Below are 6,000 nucleotides of genomic sequence, written 5' to 3' on the forward strand. Positions count from 1 at the left end.
CCTTTTCTCCACTCAACATCCTTTCAACAAAATAATTCTCTCTCCAGTAAATCACACAAATTTCTCCATGGGACTTTTCTCATTTCCTTGGATATGCTACTTCTTCCTCTCCTTTTACTCTGGGATGGGGGTCAACCCACAAGACAATTACACCAACTTTTTACCATCATACTCACAAATTTGTACTGTAATCAGACTGCTTGCGTATTTACAATTCTTTTCTGGGAGCCAATGAGCTCCATTGTTTAAATAATTTTTTTTTACTATTATTAGAGGATCTCATCCCCTGGTCCGGAAATGATTACACACAGACACATTCTCACACACAGCATTTCCAGACCTGGGGAGGTTTTGTCCCTTTAATTTTCCATGTTTTCTTCCTTTGTACAACTTGCAGTTCTCAGAGCAGCGAGATAACTCAAGGAGTGGTTCCAATCACAAATGCAATTGTGGGTCCGAACCACTCCTACCTGCTTCCCACAGCTTTAAGTCCATTCCAAAAGCCACTTTAATTCTCTGGCTGGCCAAACATGTCACAATTATTTTATTTTGAACTGCAGCCGCCCCAATTGGGACTATACACAGGTAAAGGATATTTTTCTTCAATTCAATCCTATTCAATTCTGTATGCAATTATACATTATTATACATACGCATCTAAGTTGAATTCATGCAATTCAGGCATGATATTCCCTTCAGAAAAAAAAAGGGGCCGGCCAAAAGAGACCCCCACGCGCACCAAGAAATCGCCCTCCTGACCGCCGCTCGCCCGGCCCTCGCCCGACCGCCGCCGCGCTCCGCCGCTCGCCCGGCCCTCACACCGCTCGCCCGACCGCCGCTCGCCCGACCGCCGCGCACGCCCACAGCTTGCCCGGGCTCCGCTCGCACCGCCCGGCAATTCGAAAAAATCGGAATTCGATTTTAATCGGAAAAAAATATCATGCCTGGCAATTATTATACATTATTATACATACACATCTAAGAAGTTTTATTGGAAATCACATCATAAAAAGAACAATAAACATTTTTTCTTCTCTTAGTTCTTTCTACCACACATAACAGCATAAATTAACCAGATCTTCTTTGAACAGCCCAATGTACTGTATGGAAGGGCTTCCCAACACGGATCTGTGTCTCATTCCGTGCTCCTGAACAGCAGAGCTAACTGGACTATTGAAATCAATACAGCATGCCTTCCACATCCAACTCTGCCATCCAGTGCATCAGAAGAGAGCAGTTGCCCGCATTCTAGTTAACACCCATTGTTCTATCTCCTTAAGCAGGCTGTAAATAGGAAACATCATGGAAAGCTATGCTATATTACTACCAAAGCGACATTGACAAACTTATTGAGGTTTCTCTGTGCACATATTAGGATAGATTTAAATCGCTTGGCGAAGCTCTGTGTTACATATACTGGTATGCAGGAAGGCTAAGATTTTAGTGTAAAACAGGCAAGGAATTGCTATAAAGAGAGATGAGAGAATATTCCATGACTCTGAAACGTGTAAATTGTGTTGCAATCGCTGTGTAAAGCACTCCAGTGGGCATTGGTGGGGTGCAAAGGCTTTGAGGAGAATTCCTTGTGTTACTTTTTCTGGGGAATAAAGTTTTTCCTTACAATCTTGTCTTCAGTATGTTCAATTTGAGGCTGGGCACATGTGGCAAAGCGCCTGGAGCAGGAAAGGTGAGGAAAACCAGAAGTGCCTTTGAGTTCAGAAGGATCTTTTTCCTTCTTTCAACAACTTTGGAAGTGCAATTCTAGTGGGGAAATGGGGAATCCGCCAGGAACCCCCTTCTCCGCAAACTGGAAGCAAGTTTCGTTAGGCTTGGAGCTGTTTTAACTGGGAGAAATATTTTGTAGAGTAATTGATTTGCAACAAAAAGTGAAGCACCAACTTTTGTTAAGTGAAACATTTGGTAAAGTGAATTTTGCTCCATTTTATGACCTTTCTCGCTACAGTTGTTAAGTGAATCTGGTTTCCCCATTCACTTTGCTTGTGGAAAGGTCACAAGAGGAGATCACGTGACCTCTGGACACTGCAGAGGTCATAAATGCGATTCAGTTCCCTGATGCCTCAATTTGGATCACGTGACCAGGGGAATTCTGCAAAGGTCTTTAGCGCGAATCACGGACTTAAGTCACTTTTGGGGGGGCCGTTGCAGCTTCCAAGGGACACTAAATGATGGTCATTAAGTTGAGAACTATTTGCAAAGTGGCCATTATTCATTATTATGGCACAAATCGTGAATGTTCGTCATTTGAGGAGACAAGTTAGTTGAGGACTGTCTTGTTAGACTCAGTGGAGAAGGCAGCCTCCTTTTCCTACCTACTCCTTTCCTTCCAAAAGGGGGATTCCCTCCTAGATGTGTTGTTCTGCAACCGCTTCCCTTCTCTCCTCCCTTCCTTGGGTTTCCTCCCCTCTCTCTCCCGCCTGATTCTCCAAATGCCTGGGCCAAAGAAGCAATGGACTCGCTGTCCAGCTGCCCATCCTACCCAGGATGTGGGGTGGGGGAAATGGGCAGGCAGGGGGACCTCGGAGTGGGCAGGTTCTCCACCCTTTAGGAGAATCAGGGGAGCTGGACGGGAAGGGGAGGAGCTAAAGCGCTTTGCAAACTCCTGGCTGGGGTCGTTCGGGGAGGGGGAATCCACGTGTGTGGCCGGGAAGGAATGAAGCGTGGCGGCGGGGCTGCGAGGAAAGCGGATCTTTTGCTCTCTTGGACCAAGGAATAAAGCCGCCTTTCCCTGCGGGCACCAGGTAATAAGCTCCTCCCTCCCTCCCTCCCTTCTTCCTTCTGTGGAAAGGGAACTTCACGAAGACAGTAGTGTCACTCAAACAGGAAAAGCCCAAGGGAACATCAGGCCAGCCATAAAACAAACTTACATAGGAAAAGGAATCAAATGAAAGGTATTACAGAATCCCTATAGACAAAAGCCTAAGTAATTAAGAAAACTAGACAAATAAGAAAAGGAAACCCTTACAAACACAGGACATACTAAATAAGCAAAACAAACAGACAAAAGACACAAAAATATATAAATTACAAAAGAGACAGACATGAGATTGCCACAAAACAAATATGAAAAAAAAAAAGCTAAAAGAACCGATATTACAATCGAACCACCCCACGGAGTTTGCCTTCCGCACCTGCATGGAGTTTGCCTTCCGCACCCTGCCTTGAAACCCTGACATTGAACTCTTCACAGATGGTTCCTCCTACATGCATGAGAACAAAAGAGTAACAGGAGCAGCTGTAGTCTCCTACAAGAAATCATCTGGGCTTCCCCCTTCCTCCCTCCCACAGCACCCAAGCAGCTGAGCTTATAGCTTTAACTAAAGCTTGCAAAGCTGCAAGGAACCAATCTACTAACATCTATACAGATTCCAAATACGCTTTTGGAGTCTGCCATGCAACAGGAGCTCTATGGAAACAACGGGGTTTTTAACTTCAGTAGGACAACAGATAGTACATGCACCATTAGTAGCCAAACTACTAGAAGCCATCCAATTACCACAAGTGCTAGCAGTCATCCATTGTAAAGCCCACCAAACAGATGACTACAATAACAAAAGGAAACCAATATGAAGATGCAACAGCCAAATGGGTGGCAACCAAACCTCTACCTCACACCATCATGACACCAGCCTTAACAACGAAACCAGAACTACCATACAAACAATTTCTAGATAAAGAGGAATCTGAACAATGGGAAAAAAAATTCAGCAGGTTTTTGAGCAAGGATTTTTGGAGAGTCCCAGATGGCAGACCTATAGCCCCACGACGCCTCCTTAGGTTAATTTGCCAAAGACTACATACAAAGGGACATTGTGGCACACAAGCTATGGTAGATGCCATCAGGAGGGTATGGTATGCACCTGGAGCCTATAGTGAGGCTACAAGAATAGCCACGACATGCCAAACCTGCCAAGCAAATAATACCACTCCAGAAAAACAATTCATGCAGGAGGAAGGCCCTGGGCACAGAAACCATTTGAAAAGATCCAAATGGATTATATACAGCTACCTAAGGCAAATGGGTATCAATATGCTCTTGTCTGCAAGGACCAACTAACCCACTGGGTAGAGGCCTTCCCATGCCACCATGCTACTGAATTAGAAACAGCCAGACATCTCCTCAAGGACATTGTGCCTAGGGTCTGGGTCCCCACCATTCTGGACATGGATAGGGGAAAACACTTCATAGCACAAGTCCTCACACATATTCCAGGCTCTGGGCATTACCCAAAACCTCCATGTGCCCTATGTCTGACATCATCAGGGGCCGTGGAGAGAGCAAACAAAGAGGTGAAGACCCTACTGGGCAAACTCTGTCAGGAGACACACCTCTCCTGGCCACAAGTGCTCCCAATTGCTCTTTTTTATATCAGAACTTGACCAAGACAGGACATAGGTATTTCCCCCTTTGAGATCCTTTTGGGTCGCCCCCCCACCCGATACCCTACAAGGCCTGGATCCTCATTCCCTTTGCTTAGATAGCAGGGATATGGCTCTCTCTTCTTATCTTACAGCCCTGCAAGAGAGACTACAGACCCTCTGGACCCAAACTCCACCACAATCAATCCCACCCATCAAACTCAATAAAAATCTGGACATAGATCAATGGACGTTTGCAGCATTCTTCAACACCATTGAACCACACAACTGTGAGGAACCAAGTGCAAACGTTGAATTACACAAACTGGACTCCCAGGTGCTGAGTTATAAAACCCTATTTTTATTTTTATTTTTCTCTCTCCTTCTCCATTTTTTCTTGTTCCCTTTTTTCTTTGTATTTTTTTTTTAACAAGGAAGAGACTTGAGCCATACCTTTCAATAATTTTGAGACTTGACCTATACCTTTTTTTTACATTTTATTGTTACCTTTTTTACATTTTTCAAAAAAGGGGGAGGAAGAAAAGGAATCTAGCAATGGGAAACATGAAATGCAATATATACTATGTATTATTATTTGTAACAATTGTAACACTTGTAACACAAGCAACTGTGTTCCTGGAACCAAAGCTTATCCCAGAGAAAGGAAACGTATGGGAATATTTAGCAAGGAAATACACAACACCACTAACTTTTGCTTAGCAGGGGGAAATCAGTCAAGGACATCTTAACCACTTGCCTAATGGGAGTGGCAACTAGGCCACATAACATCATTAACTACACCACATTTAGAAACCTTCCTGACTCCTACAAAAGCATTTTTAGCTGGGACCACTCACAAAAACCAAAGACCACACCATGTACACCCTACACATTGCTGCAGTAACCACCTCTGAGAGATGCTTTAATGTCACTGGGTGCAGCACACCTATGGTTACAGAATGCACCAGCCTTAGCAACACAAACTAAAATGCAACTACACAGAGACCATATCATTCTCATATAGTTACCTGAAGCTCCCACCAGGGTGGTTTTTCCTTTGTGGCTTAAAAGACTACTCATACCTTCCTGCAAAGGCCACCAATGGCCCCTGCACCTTGGGAAGGTTAACCATGCTTATGCCATCCTTACAGAGACAACACAGGAGAGCCTTCCAAACCCTAGACTCAGACTGTGACTCCAAAGTCTCCCTTCTCACCAAAACAGAATATGACTCATTGGCCGGCTATCAATGTCTTATTGGACACACAGGATTGCCAAGTAAAACAAGTGTGTTCAAGGTGTGGAAAAAGACTCTGTGATGAATCTGGATTATGTGACTGTGGCGAAAGCCCTACTTGAGAGAAACAAGATGAAAGCAGGCAACACTCCAGAAGGAGCCTTCCACCTCCTTTACATGAAAGAATACAACAAGGAGGGAAACAGTACAAATGTACAGAGTGTGCAGGAATCTTCAGTACAAGCTATTCCCTTTCATTGCATAAAAAGATTCACAAAACAGAGGATCCACACAAATGTCTGGATTGTGGAAGGACCTTCAGGCAGAAAACCATCTTAATTCACATCAGAGGGTCCACAAAGAGAAGAAGCATCATGTATGCATTC

The sequence above is a fragment of the Notechis scutatus genome, unplaced genomic scaffold (genome assembly GCF_049901735.1).
Source record: "Notechis scutatus isolate UNSWTSFEM ecotype Mainland unplaced genomic scaffold, rNotScu1.2 NSCUCTG140, whole genome shotgun sequence".
NCBI lineage: Eukaryota > Metazoa > Chordata > Lepidosauria > Squamata > Elapidae > Notechis > Notechis scutatus.